This window comes from Lissotriton helveticus, chromosome 6 (assembly GCF_964261635.1).
Source record: "Lissotriton helveticus chromosome 6, aLisHel1.1, whole genome shotgun sequence".
Classification (NCBI taxonomy): Eukaryota; Metazoa; Chordata; class Amphibia; order Caudata; family Salamandridae; genus Lissotriton; species Lissotriton helveticus.
Genome location: NC_136067.1, coordinates 232626200 through 232641517, shown reverse-complemented (window position 1 = coordinate 232641517; position 15318 = coordinate 232626200). Strand labels below are relative to the sequence as shown.

Sequence of the window (15318 nt, the reverse complement as noted above, 5' to 3'; positions counted from 1 at the left end):
ACATTTGTGAATAGAGCCCAGAATGCCGGAATCAGGCCTCTATATCAGAGGGGGCTTACCTCTTCCTTTTACATCCCACACACTAGACACCTCAACACACTGCAAGGCAAGGACAACCATCTTTTCTCACATACCACATCTGACATTTACTTCCCTCCTCAGCCCTAACCTCTTGCATTTCCTCTTTCCAGTAGGTGAGAGAGCCATCACTTACTGGTGACCAGGTGTGAACACCTCTCGAGCTCTCGTGATGCTCTGTAGCGCCTTCAGTTCAAAGGAGAGTCTGTTAAAAATTAACGCTGTGAAACTCGGCGCGTGTGAAACATCGAAACCCGATTTTCCAGTTGTCTCTTAAAATTCCTTTGCCCTTTCTTCAGTAGAGACTCGCGGAACGGGTTGGGCCACCCGGCACGGTACTTGAAAACACAGCAGCCTGACACAAAGCCCAGGCCTGCAGCGGCAGACCTGTAACTGATCGCCGGTATGAGGAAACACCACCTCGAAAAAAATGAATCGCGAGACAGTTTAGAAAGACATGACAAGGATTGGAAGGCAAAAGGACGTCAGAGCCTGTACCGCACATACAGAAGACAGGGGAGCTGAGCGAATGAGAGGAGCGGATTCCATCCGTGTGAGCTGAATAGGTGTGGAGAGGAGGGTCCCTTAAAACGGCAATGCTCTTAAGGACCCAAGCCCCTGTTTCCTTAGGATTCTAAGCAGGTGAGTTTGTGTTTCTTTGAATGATTCCATTGTGTTAATATGGTGTCACCTAAATCATCCTGGTGAGTTCACAACGTCATTTATGGCTGACAATAGGCTCTATTTACGGCTTTCTGCTATCCACAAAAAGATACCAGACTGGCTTAAGTAGTTTTCTTACTACAGAATTGCACATTACAGTGCGTAATCAGGGACATTTTAAGGATTTTCAGGGCCCTGTGCCAAACCTATTTTGGGACCTCCGGTTCCAACCAGCTTTGAATTTATGATCCAATTTCAGCTCTTTAAGGCCCTCTTTGGCCAGGTCATTGACAGTGCAGAGGCATACTTGCCCAACTTCTAAATGTGTTTATATCTAATATTCAGGGATACTGACATGATTTAAGTTTTTTTTAACACGGCAGGAGCTCACTAGTATTACTGCAAATAATGGATGTGGCACACTCCCATTTCTTATATGTGAAGACCTGTTTCAATGTAAGTGAAACTTTTTTATGGATGTTGCATGAAACATAAACACAACATTTCTCTAAAAAATGTCTATAATACAGTCACATACCCTCCTCATTAAAAAATGAATTAAATGCAAGCAGTATTTAAAACAATCTGTTTAAGAATTATTAAAGGTTATCAGGGAAAACTCTCTGTAGAACAGAGCTGGTTCAAAAGACCCACCCCCCAAGGCTGGGGCCCTGGGCCAGAGCACGCTTTGCTCATTCCTTAAAAGGTTTCTGTGCGTACACGTGTGCAGTGGTAAACCACACACAAGCAGTAGGAAGTCGGAGGTGTGCTTCACCTCATAACTTGTGAACGGTCACAGATTCGTGAGCTTCTGAGCTCCCACAACGTTCTCTCCACCCCTTCCTTCCCTTGGAAATGGGCTATCCCAAGGCATACAGCTCTGCACGATTGTGGAAGTAGCAAATGTCGCACGGCATTCCCAGAACTGCACAAGGAAATCTGCGGCGCTGTTTGCAATAGTACTATAAGGAATATTTGCAGACATGGAAAATGAGTAAATCTGCACCAAAACGCAGGAAATATTTTATGCATTTGAGTTTCGATTCCTTATGCAATTTGGGCCGCTATCTCTAAAAACAGTGCACATTTACGCTATGTCAGAGATATATCGAGTGCATAAGTACTCTAGAATGGCCTCACAGTGCTGGTGAAATATGTGTATCTTCTCTCACTGGTCTCCAAGAATGCTGCACTGACTAGCCTTTTTAGGTCTCGCCTACACAGCGTGCATGCGTTGCATAGGAGAGACCTGTAGCCATTGCCACAGCTTTGGGGGCAAAAACGTGCACGTGTTGCATTGCAAGCAATGCAACACGTGCACATCTTGGCCATTTCCCCTCAGGAGCGCGCAGCTCCATATGGTGGCGCCATAATGGCATGCTCCCACGAGGGAATCACGCAGGCCCCTTCCCGCCGCGTGAGGCATGCGCTTTTTTTTAATTGCAGATCTCCTTTTACGGCCGCGCGGCTTTATTGCCGGGCGGCCAATGCTTGTTTTAAAAAGAAGACATCCTCACACAGCTATTGCTGCTTTATCTCTTTATAAGAACAGTGCTTCCTTTCCACTAGCCGGCCCTAATTTCCTCCTGTCTAGCATTGCACTCCAGCAGTAAGAAGCTTTCGTGTCGGACTCACAGATCAGGTGGTTCACCCGGGACCTGGGGAGTTTGAATTCTGCTTTTATTTGGTTGAAGGAGACAGAGGAAGCATCTCAATGAGGGACAAATGAGAGCAGCTCGGAACAACAGTGAAGCTTCGAGAAACAAAAGATGCCCCCGAGGTATGTATGTATGTATGTATAGGCATTCTTGTATAGCGCATTCGCTGTCACCCGACGGGCATCCTGGCGCTTAGACTGTTATGACACATACATGATGTTTCCAGCATCCGATCCGTTTACAGTATCCTAGGGAACAGGTAAGTTTTCAAGGCTTTCTTCAAAGAAGGGAGGTCTTCCAAACCCCTCAGGCCCAGCGGAAGGGAATTCCACAGTCTCGCTGCAGTGAACCTGAAGGACCGACCACCCATCCGGGACCTCAAAATCTTGGGTACTACTGCCAAATAGGCTGAGGCTGACCGGAGTGATCTACACGGTGTGAACCAAGAGAAAAGGTCCTGCAGTCCGCGAAGAGCCCTAAATACCAAGCACAGAGCTTTAAAATCAATTTGTTGAGAGATTGGCAACCAGTGAAGGTCCCTAAGTGCCTTGGCAGAAGAGTCCAGGCGTCGACGCGACAGTGCCAATTTGGCGGCGAAATTCTGTACTCATTGCAATTTCCCCAGCAAAGTGGCAGGTGCCCCCAGAAGCAGTGCGTTGCAATAGTCAAGTCGACTTAAAATTGTGCTCCGCACTACCTCTGGTCTAGCCTGTACAGGGAGCAAGGGTAAGATCGTTCGCAGCGAGCAGAGCAGTGCCATGCAAATGGCTACCGTTCTGTTCACTGATACGTCTAGCTGCAAACTGGAGCTGAACATCACCCCCAAATTTTGAACAGATTCAGCAGGCATACTAGTCCCTTGGAAGTCAGGAGGCCAAAAATCCTGTGGGAGAGGCCTAGGGGTACGATCCATGGAGCAATGCAGCACCTCAGTTTTTGAGCTGTTGAATTGCAGGGAGTTATTGCCCAGCCCTTCTGCCGTGGTGCTCATGCAACGATGGAAGACCTCCTGTGACACCGCCTCCTTACCCTCAAACGAGAAGATAAGTTGGGTGTCGTCGGCGTAGTTGGTGACTGCTATGCCAAAAGATTTTATCAACATGATCAGGGGGCGGAGGTAGAGATTGAATAGAATGGGGCTGATGGCTGACCCCTGGGGTACGCCCTGTCCAACCCTCCTGATGTTGGATTTAAAGGGTGGCAGGGTCACCACCTGGTGCCTATGATCGTGATACGACACCAGCCACTCAAGGGCCAGGCCAGACACCCCAACCTCCGCCAGTCTCCTGATCAGGATTGCGTGGCTGACAGTATCGAACGCGGCCGACATATCGAGCAGCACTAAAAAGTCTGCTCGACCCTGGTCGGCACGCGTCCGAAGGTCGTCAAGAACAGTCACCAATGCCGACTCAGTCCCATGTGCTTGCCTAAACCCAAACTGGGCCACATCCAAGCAATCGGTGGTCTCAAGAAAGTTGGAAAGATGTTTTGTGGCCAGTTTCTCAAGGATTTTGATTGGAAATGGCAGCAGGGAAATCGGCCTGTAGTTAGCTGGACAGGCAGAATCCAGATTTTCCTTCTTCAGCAATGGAGAGACCACAGCCAGTTTCCAACAGTCTGGGACCCGTGCTGATCCAAGGGAATGGCAGCAAATCGAAAAAAGTGGGGGAAAAAGCTCTTCCCGAAATAGTTTCCAAAATTTAGGTGGAAGAGGATCAGATGGAGAGCCAGAGGACACACCATCAGCCAAAGCGCAAAAGTCCTCAAAGGATGGTAGAGGAAAATTGTCCAGTCCGGCTGGCTTGGCGCCTTCCTTCATGGTCTCAATCGAAGTGGAATTGTGCACCACATGGCCAAAAGACGAGGCGAGGTTATTTAAGATGGTAGCAATCTTGTCCTCGAAAGCTTGTGCCAGCAAGTCGCAAAGGGCTTGAGAGGCCGGGATGTCATTTATAGTACAAGCTGGATGGGCTAGGTCTTTAACGATCTTAAATAGAGCCTGGGACTTGTTCGCAGCTGCCTTCAATGATTCTTCTAGAAATCTGGTTTTAGCAAGCTTGATCTGGGCTTTGTAGGTCGCTAATGCCTGTTTAAAGAGGATTCTATGTGATTCCAGATACTGTTTCCTCCAGGCACGCTCAGCCTGTTTACACTGAAGCTTAAGCTGCCGAAGTTCTTCTGAGTACCATGGCATAGCAAGATTAGTCCTAGCTCTAACTGTACGCATCGAAGCCAAGGAGTCTAGAGAAGCCAAGATTCGCTGACAGAGATTCTCGTAGCTCACGTCCACACTAACTCCCAATATAAAGCCGTCCGGAAGCAAAGTAGGCAGGGTAGGTCGTTTAAGGACGATTCAGAAAAGGGGGTGGTGATGAACAGAGTGTCTGAATTAAGCAGACCACTCTTACCCAGTCCAAAGATCAGGGCTTGATCCATCACCGTTATTTATCTCACTGCCCCATCCCAGCTCAGAACCTGGCTATATGCAAATTAGTCTGTCCCTGGCCCAGTGCATCATGGGAACAGGGCAGACCAAACTACCAAGCCAATTCTTCACCAGAAAGGAGACAAGCTACCGGGGACCGGTTTCTGGCATTTCAGCCTCTTCGGCCCGGCTTGCTTGAATCCTGATGGAGCAGTGAGAAAGGGACTCATGTCTGAGTATACCCTGCCACACCTATAGTGGCCAAAAACGATTCAGAAAAGGGGGTGGTGATGAACAGAGTGTCTGAATTAAGCAGACGACTCTTACCCAGTCCAAAGATCAGGGCTTGATCCATCACCGTTATTTATCTCACTGCCCCATCCCAGCTCAGAACCTGGCTATATGCAAATTAGTCTGTCCCTGGCCCAGTGCATCATGGGAACAGGGCAGACCAAACTACCAAGCCAATTCTTCACCAGAAAGGAGACAAGCTACCGGGGACCGGTTTCTGGCATTTCAGCCTCTTCGGCCCGGCTTGCTTGAATCCTGATGGAGCAGTGAGAAAGGGACTCATGTCTGAGTATACCCTGCCACACCTATAGTGGCCAAAAACGATTCAGAAAAGGGGGTGGTGATGAACAGAGTGTCTGAATTAAGCAGACCACTCTTACCCAGTCCAAAGATCAGGGCTTGATCCATCACCGTTATTTATCTCACTGCCCCATCCCAGCTCAGAACCTGGCTATATGCAAATTAGTCTGTCCCTGGCCCAGTGCATCATGGGAACAGGGCAGACCAAACTACCAAGCCAATTCTTCACCAGAAAGGAGACAAGCTACCGGGGACCGGTTTCTGGCATTTCAGCCTCTTCGGCCCGGCTTGCTTGAATCCTGATGGAGCAGTGAGAAAGGGACTCATGTCTGAGTATACCCTGCCACACCTATAGTGGCCAAAAACGATTCAGAAAAGGGGGTGGTGATGAACAGAGTGTCTGAATTAAGCAGACCACTCTTACCCAGTCCAAAGATCAGGGCTTGATCCATCACCGTTATTTATCTCACTGCCCCATCCCAGCTCAGAACCTGGCTATATGCAAATTAGTCTGTCCCTGGCCCAGTGCATCATGGGAACAGGGCAGACCAAACTACCAAGCTAATTCTTCACCAGAAAGGAGACAAGCTACCGGGGACCGGTTTCTGGCATTTCAGCCTCTTCGGCCCGGCTTGCTTGAATCCTGATGGAGCAGTGAGAAAGGGACTCATGTCTGAGTATACCCTGCCACACCTATAGTGGCCAAAAACGATTCAGAAAAGGGGGTGGTGATGAACAGAGTGTCTGAATTAAGCAGATCACTCTTACCCAGTCCAAAGATCAGGGCTTGATCCATCACCGTTATTTATCTCACTGCCCCATCCCAGCTCAGAACCTGGCTATATGCAAATTAGTCTGTCCCTGGCCCAGTGCATCATGGGAACAGGGCAGACCAAACTACCAAGCCAATTCTTCACCAGAAAGGAGACAAGCTACCGGGGACCGGTTTCTGGCATTTCAGCCTCTTCGGCCCGGCTTGCTTGAATCCTGATGGAGCAGTGAGAAAGGGACTCATGTCTGAGTATACCCTGCCACACCTATAGTGGCCAAAAACGATTCAGAAAAGGGGGTGGTGATGAACAGAGTGTCTGAATTAAGCAGACCACTCTTACCCAGTCCAAAGATCAGGGCTTGATCCATCACCGTTATTTATCTCACTGCCCCATCCCAGCTCAGAACCTGGCTATATGCAAATTAGTCTGTCCCTGGCCCAGTGCATCATGGGAACAGGGCAGACCAAACTACCAAGCCAATTCTTCACCAGAAAGGAGACAAGCTACCGGGGACCGGTTTCTGGCATTTCAGCCTCTTCGGCCCGGCTTGCTTGAATCCTGATGGAGCAGTGAGAAAGGGACTCATGTCTGAGTATACCCTGCCACTCAGATGTGAGTCCCTTGCTCACTGCACCATCAGGATTCAAGCAAGCCGGGCCGAAGACGGCTGCAATGCCAGAAACCGGTCCCCGGAAGCTTGTTTCCTTTCCAGTAAAGAATTGGCTTGGTAGTTTGGTCTGCCCTGTTCCCATGATGCACTGGGCCAGGGCCAGACTAATTTGCATGTAGCCAGGTTCTGAACTGGGATGGTGCAGTGAGCTAAAAAACGGTGATGGATCAAGCCCTGATCTTTTGACTGGGTAGGAGTGTTCTGCTTAATTCAGATACTCTGTCCATTACCACCCCCTTTTATAGAGTCTAGACCATTGTCTACCCATCCTAGTACCACCCACACTACCTTTCTTTGCTATAGCGGCTGTACATGAGAGAGAGAAAAGGACGAGAGCATGGTCCGTCCAACACTGAGGTAGGATGTCCCACAGAGATGTTTGATATACGTCGGCGAAAAGCAGATCCAGAGTGTGACCTTTTGAGTGAGTTTGAGTGAGTACGAGCTGTTGTAACTCAATGTTACAAAGAAAAACCAAAGGTGGTGATGGACGGAGCGTTGACAATACAAACACTCACCCCCAGTCAACTGATCTGGGTTTAATCCATCACCGTTCTTTAGCTCACTCCGCCACCACAGTTCAGACATGGCCATATGCAAATCAGTCTGACCCTGTGCCTCATGGGAACAGTCCAGCCCGAACTGCCAAGCCATGTCTTTCCTGGACCGGAATCAAGCTTCCCAGGACCGGTTTCTGGCATTACAGCCGTCCTCAGCCGGGCTTGCTTGACTCCAGTGGCAAAGTGAGCAAGGGACTCACGTCTGAGCATACCCTGCCAACTTAGGGCGAACAAACAAAAACCAAAGGTGGTGATGGACGGAGCGTTGACAATACAAACACTCACCCCCAGTCAACTGATCTGGGTTTAATCCATCACCGTTCTTTAGCTCACTCCGCCACCCCAGTTCAGACATGGCCATATGCAAATCAGTCTGACCCTGTGCCTCATGGGAACAGTCCAGCCCGAACTGCCAAGCCATGTCTTTCCTGGACCGGAATCAAGCTTCCCAGGACCGGTTTCTGGCATTACAGCCGTCCTCAGCCGGGCTTGCTTGACTCCAGTGGCAAAGTGAGCAAGGGACTCACGTCTGAGCATACCCTGCCAACTTAGGGCGAACAAAGAAAAACCAAAGGTGGTGATGGACGGAGCGTTGACAATACAAACACTCACCCCCAGTCAACTGATCTGGGTTTAATCCATCACCGTTCTTTAGCTCACTCCGCCACCCCAGTTCAGACATGGCCATATGCATATCAGTCTGACCCTGTGCCTCATGGGAACAGTCCAGCCCGAACTGCCAAGCCATGTCTTTCCTGGACCGGAATCAAGCTTCCCAGGACCGGTTTCTGGCATCACAGCCGTCCTCAGCCGGGCTTGCTTGACTCCAGTGGCAAAGTGAGCAAGGGACTCACGTCTGAGCATACCCTGCCAACTTAGGGCGAACACAGAAAAACCAAAGGTGGTGATGGACGGAGCGTTGACAATACAAACACTCACCCCCAGTCAACTGATCTGGGTTTAATCCATCACCGTTCTTTAGCTCACTCCGCCACCCCAGTTCAGACATGGCCATATGCAAATCAGTCTGACCCTGTGCCTCATGGGAACAGTCCAGCCCGAACTGCCAAGCCATGTCTTTCCTGGACCGGAATCAAGCTTCCCAGGACCGGTTTCTGGCATTACAGTCGTCCTCAGCCGGGCTTGCTTGACTCCAGTGGCAAAGTGAGCAAGGGACTCACGTCTGAGCCTACCCTGCCAACTTAGGGCGAACAAAGAAAAACCAAAGGTGGTGATGGACGGAGCGTTGACAATACAAACACTCACCCCCAGTCAACTGATCTGGGTTTAATCCATCACCGTTCTTTAGCTCACTCCGCCACCCCAGTTCAGACATGGCCATATGCAAATCAGTCTGACCCTGTGCCTCATGGGAACAGTCCAGCCCGAACTGCCAAGCCATGTCTTTCCTGGACCGGAATCAAGCTTCCCAGGACCGGTTTCTGGCATTACAGCCGTCCTCAGCCGGGCTTGCTTGACTCCAGTGGCAAAGTGAGCAAGGGACTCACGTCTGAGCATACCCTGCCAACTTAGGGCGAACAAACAAAAACCAAAGGAGGTGATGGACGGAGCGTTGACAATACAAACACTCACCCCCAGTCAACTGATCCGGGTTTAATCCATCACCGTTCTTTAGCTCACTCTGCCACCCCAGTTCAGACATGGCCATATGCAAATCAGTCTGACCCTGTGCCTCATGGGAACAGTCCAGCCCGAACTGCCAAGCCATGTCTTTCCTGGACCGGAAACAAGCTTCCCAGGACCGGTTTCTGGCATTACAGCCGTCCTCAGCCGGGCTTGCTTGACTCCAGTGGCAAAGTGAGCAAGGGACTCACGTCTGAGCATACCCTGCCAACTTAGGGCGAACAAAGAAAAACCAAAGGTTACGGCAGGCTTGGACCAGCTCTACAAAAGCTGAATTCGTCGGTCCCTCTGGCCAAAGGTTGAAATCCCCTAGCACCATCAGCTTTGTATGGGAGTGAGAGAGGTCATAGATTAAGTCTATGAGCTCTGACACAGCCGATAACGAGCTAGCCGGGGTCTGTAGCATAACAGCCCAGTGTGTAGCACACCTCCCTGACCCTTAATAGAGAAGCCCAGCAGTTCACATCCAGAAATGGCCTTGATGTAAAGCTGAGAGAAGTCTAGTGTCTCCCTAAAGATAAGGCCAACTCCACCCCCTCTGGCCCCCACCCTTGGATTATGTATGATTTTAAAACCAGGGGGGCAGGCTATCCCCAGTTCCACCGAACTGGTCTCTGTGGTCCAGGTCTCTGTCATGAAGAGTACGTCTAGATCGTGGGACTCTATAAGTAGCGCAATTTCTTCACAGTGCTTGATAAGAGATCTTACGTTCAGCAAGCCACAGGATAAGGAGTCTGGGTGCCTACAGATGGAATTCTGCTTACAGCTAGGGAGAGTGCCAGAGTTCAGGCTTACAAGTTCGTCACGGGAGTAAGAAAGAACGGCTCGATGCCGAGAGGCAGGATTTCCGGCGCCCGGCGCGTCCTGTGCGCGAACGGGCGCAAACGGGCTTAGCTCTGGCGCACCTCCGGCGATCCGCCGGCACGCCCGCTGCGTGCCTACGCTGCGCGCTTTGGGGTCAGCCATCTTATATAGCCGTAAACACGGGAGTCCTGCAATGAGATCAACTAGCCCCCCAACCAAGATGGCGCCTGCTATTCGGCACTCCCTGGTTCCCTCACCTAAGATGGCGGCTACAATCACCGCGGCGCGATGTTCCCAAGAGCCCAAGGTGCCCTGAAGCGCTCTAATTCCCGCGAAATGCGGGTGAGGTCACAATTATGATGCAGGTAAGAGCTATTCTTAAATGTAGCCCCCCAATGACAAGCAAAGAAAAGGTTGCGCCTAGCGCCAAGATCGTCAGCGCGAGCGCGCAGTAGAGCAGGTAGTTTTAAAAATAGATAAAAACAAGCAATGCAGCAACAGACTCTTCAGCGCGCGATGGTCACGTAAGTCACCAGAGGTGTCCAACACATTGTGGATTCTCTTGTAAGACGGAAGCCTTGGAATCCCACATCACACAGAACCTCTTGTTCGCCTTTCATTCCTGGCGCAGGAGAGGCTTCAGTGACCCTGAAGTGATATGGTGATTATTGTACCCAAATCCCGCTTCTGCGCCCGAACGACGACATTCAACATGCAGATGCCGCGCCTCCAAAGACCTCCGCGTGCAAGAGCAGAGCTTGATAAATCCTTGTACAATCACAAAATGATCCTCGTGCCCAGACGAATACACGAGACGAACAAAGACCGCTCCAAATAGGGGCTTTATATTCAATCTCCAGCACACTAAAAGTTTTCAGCGCCCTCTTTTGTTGCATCTCCAAACTGTAGGATTACTTGTAACGACAGGAAGAGGCAGAGGTTTGGTTGCAGGTAATGTATTTATTTGTAATTACGGGGCATTAGAGCGCCGGGAACAGCGTGCGCTGTGTTCGCGGGCTCTGCAAATATATCTCAACATGGCAGTCACGCTCTACGTCGCTACGTCAGGCGTAACGACTAGAGCGCGACACTACATATCTCCCCCCTTTAACAACCAAATACAGGCAGAGTGATAGTGTCCCAAAGTCTATCTGCTTCCCAGCACGTTAACCTCTCCCATCTCAAAGTCTCTGTACTTCGCCGGCCTTACCACTGTTCTTCCTACCCGGGTACATCTCACCGGGGTGCGGAAGGCATTCCCTGTATCATCTCTGGGAGTTCTCGGCCATGATCTGTCTCCACACGCTGGTCTGCTCTTCGGAGTCGCTTCATGGTGTCAACCTGGCAACCCAGTGTGCACTCCTGATCGTCCTTTTCTACAGACTCCGTCTTTCTCACGGCTTCTCCCGAGGTTACCTTCTCTTCCTCCGAAGGAAGGACCTCAGTGTGATTTTTGTTGTAGTGTTCTAATTGTGACCCCTCTGCTTTATCCCACTGCAGTATCTTGTGGCACTTGGACATCCGATCCTGAGACCAAACTTTGCCATCACTTAGCAAGGCCGCTCTGTCGTAAACCTCCTTCACTTGCATGGGTGCACTGAACTTGCTGTCGCCTTTCCTTCTCAGTTGGGCTAGTTTGACTCGGACCCACTCTCCTCTTTCCAACGTCGTCTCCTTCACATTACATCTTTTATTGAAGTGTTCTGTGTATACTCTTTGTGCTTTTTCCAGATTGTGGTGGACCACCGCCGGGGACCATTTGCTCACTATGGCACGTTCCTTCCTTGCTACATTGTCCTTAGTGAAGGGGTCCCGCCCCCTGAGGATTTTGAAGGGACTGTATCCTGTGCTGGTGGGAGTGATCCTATATGCCCACAACGTGTTCCTCAACTCCATTTCCCAGTTCTTTCCTGCACTGATCGCCGATTGTACCAACCCCATGATGACCCTGTTAAAACTTTCGGCTAGGCCATTACCAGCTGGGTGGTATACCGACGTGTGCTTGATCTTGATTCCATTCCTCCCCATGTAGGCGTTCCACTTTTTGGAAGTGAACTGGGGACCGTTGTCAGTTAAGATGGAACGCGGAATGCCTTCCCTTAGGAAGGTGGCTGTGAGAAACTTCAGCACCGTCTCCGTGTCCATGTCCTCCTGTATGTCAATTTCAGGCCATTTCGAATATCTGTCCATGAGCACCACCACGTATTTTTGGACTCCTTGTGCGTCTAGCAACGGACCGAGGATATCTATCCACAGCTCCTCCCACGGGTTTACTGGGTTGTCGAACTTTCCTAAGGACGGCCGCATCAAGCTCTGGGATTTGTCAGCATTTTGGCATTGCATGCACTCTCTGACGTGCCTTTCTATCTGGCTGTCCATTGCCGGCCACCAGTACGTTTGTTTCGCATGACGTTACGTTTTTACAATGCCTAAGTGTCCTTCATGTTGAATAGAGAGAAGGTGCGCCACCAAGGAAGTGGGAGGAACTACTTTATCCCCTCTTAGCAGGAAGGTGCCCTGGTCTCCCATGGATAATTCTTCCCGCACTTCGAAGAACTTCTTGTGCTATGCACTCAAGTGTTTCTTTTCTGGCCACCCTTGCAGGAGGAACTGCTTGACCGCAGTGATGTCCCTGTCGCTCTCATAGGCATCTTTCCATTCCTGCGCACTTATCACCCTTTCTTGGTCCTCTGTGAACGCTACACTGATGTCCTCGTCCTCCGTACCGTGAGGAGCTTCCTCTATGGGCGATGCTCTGCTCAGATAATCTGGGACCTTGTTTTTGGGTCCTGGAATGCATTCGACATCATATCGGTAGTCCAACAACTTTAGCGCCATCTTTGCAATGCAGGGGGTGGCGTTCTCATGTCCGCATGATGTGAGCACCTTGACCAGTGGCTTGTGGTCCGTCCGGAGCGGAATCTCGAACCCTATATGAACTGACGGAACTTCTCCATGGCCCAGACCGCCGCCAGCATCTCCTTTTCCACGACACTGAACTTCTGCTCCGTGGGCGACAAAGACCTGGACGCGAAGCTGATGGTGGATACTTCACCTTCTTTTGTTTCTTGCAGTAGGATGGCTCCCAGTCCCTTTTCACTAGCGCTCGTGGTCAGTATGAACATCGCTTGTTGGTCGAAACCATCAAGGGGAATTGCCGTACTGATGTCTGCTTTGATGCTCTGAAATTCCTCTTGCGTCTCCTCCGTCCACACAAAGGATGTTTTGTCTTTGAGAAGTTGGCTCAAATTGTGCGTCTTCGTGGTGAAGTGCGGCACAAACTTAGTGTAGAACTCGGCCATGCCCAAGAAAGAGCGAACCTCCTCCTTGTTTGTCGGTGGGGTATGGCTTTGGCATTGGATTGTTTGGGCGTAATCCCTTGGTCGCTGATCTCGTGGCCCAAGTATGTGACAGATGACATTCCAAATCGACATTTCTCCCATTCTGCAGTGAGTCCGTTCCTTGCCAGTATGTGCAACACTGTGGACAGTTTGGTATCATGGTCTGCCCGGTCCTTGCCCATTATCAAGATGGAATCTTGAAAATACTGCACCCCTTCTGTGTCCTTGAACAGACTATGCATAAGCTTCTGGAATACAGCCGCCACCGATGCTAGCCCAAATGACATCCAGCGAAATTGATAGCACCCGAACGGGGTTATGAAGTACGTCAACTTGCAGCACGTGTGATGTAAGGCTATTTGGTTGTACGCTGATGTGAGGTCGATGGTGGAAAACCCTTTCAAATCTTTAGTTTTGGCAAGCATTTCGTTGATTCTCTGTAGCGGGAATTTCTCTACTACAATGTTTTTGTTCAGCTTTCTCAAGTCCACGCATAGGCATACCTTGTCATTGGGCTTCCTGGCCACTACCAACAGTGCCAATCATTCTGCGCTGTCTATAGGCTCAATGATACCGTGGTCCGTCAGCCGCTGCAATTCCATCTGTACTGTCTCTCTTATTACCAACGGAATGTTTCTGATCTTGTGGCACACTGGCTTGGCATCTGCCTTTAGGTCTATTTTAATGAGTGAATTTTATCAATGTTTCTATTGTGCCTCCAAACACAGAGGGAAACTCCTCCTTCCATTTGGTGCCTTCTGGCTGTCTCTCTGGGCCGGTCATCAGGACCTGCATGACGCCTCCAGGGTTCAGTTGTATACCCAGCTAACCCTGGTTGACCCATCCTAGGACAGAGGGCCCTTTCTCGGCTACGTATAGCTTGCCTTCTGCCTTCTGGCCCTTAAACTCAAATTGCAGGACTCGGTACCCCACCATGGGGATCGGCTCGCCCGTAAATGTGACTGGTTGAATGTCCAGTGGTATCAGGTGTGGCCCCAGGTGTTGTCTGAAGTGTTCGTCCCACACTTTGCGTTGCACTATATTGTACGGGGACCCGGAGTCTGCCACAACTTTTATTTGTACTCCCCCTATTGATAACTCACATTGTGGTTTCTTCGAGCGGGTGCAGTCGATGCCCAGTATGTGTTCTTCTATGCATATCACATTATCCTCATCTTCGTCCTCTTCTCCTTCTTTGTCAGATTCTTGTGCAACTTACTTGACCGCAGGTCTTTTCTGCTTTCGGCGACACACTTTCTCAAAGTGCCCCATGATTCCACAGAACATACACTTGGCTCGGAACGCCGGGCAACGTTTATCATAGCTTGCGTGGGCTTGGCTCCCACATCTGTAGCACGTGTTCTTGTCTCCACTTGTGGATTTCTTCATGGGCTGTGGTTTGGGAACATATCTGGACTGCATCTTTGTGTTCCCTGCCTCTCCTTTTCTCCTGTCCGGCTGTCCTGCTTCTGTGACTTTGTTGACCATGGCCTTCGTGGGGTTCTCTCTTTTTGCAGCCTCAGGACATCTTTTCGATAGTTCTGCCTTCTTCACCATGGCTATGACTTCCTTCAAGGTCGCATCTCCATTGACCCACAGCTTGTCTTGAATTGAAGTGTTCGTGGTGTGCATGACGATCTGGTCTTTAATAAACTCGTCATGTAAAGCGTCAAACTTGCACGTGACTGCCACGTATTCATCTATAGACTCTTCTGCTTCTTGTTTTCTTTGTTGGAAGTTGTACGTGTCTATGGACCTGCACACCACCGGTCTATGGTGGTTGTCTAGGTCTTCAATCGCGCGTTGGACTACGTCGTCATCATCAGCCGGTCGTGTTTTGGGTACTAGATTTTGGAAGACTCTGATGCCTTCGGGGCCCAGGTTATGGAGAAGTATCCTCTTCTTTCTTTTGCTGGGAAACTCCCCGCCACTTTCGTCTTCCAGCGCTTCTAGATAGTTCATGAAGTATACCCTCCAATCTTCCCACTTCATTGAGGGTTCCCTCGGCCTAGGTAGAAAGGGGACCGGTGTTGCGAGCGAGGAGGCTTGGGCGCTCATCTCTGGTCGTCCTCCTTGGAGCTCTTCCACCCCTCTGGGGCTTCCTGGCGCAC

General features: G+C 50.2%; 1 protein-coding gene across 2 annotated transcripts in view; it reads left to right on the top strand.

Moving 5' to 3' along the window:
• The first annotated feature begins 545 nt into the window (after positions 1 to 545).
• Positions 546 to 15318, top strand: part of LOC144762467 (adhesion G protein-coupled receptor F5-like) — an 805746-nt gene continuing 790973 nt past the window's right edge. For both annotated transcript variants that reach the window (XM_078647682.1, XM_078647677.1), the window contains exon 1: positions 546 to 720. The gene's annotated coding sequence lies outside the window, so the exon portion shown is untranslated. The remainder of the gene's footprint in view (positions 721 to 15318) is intronic.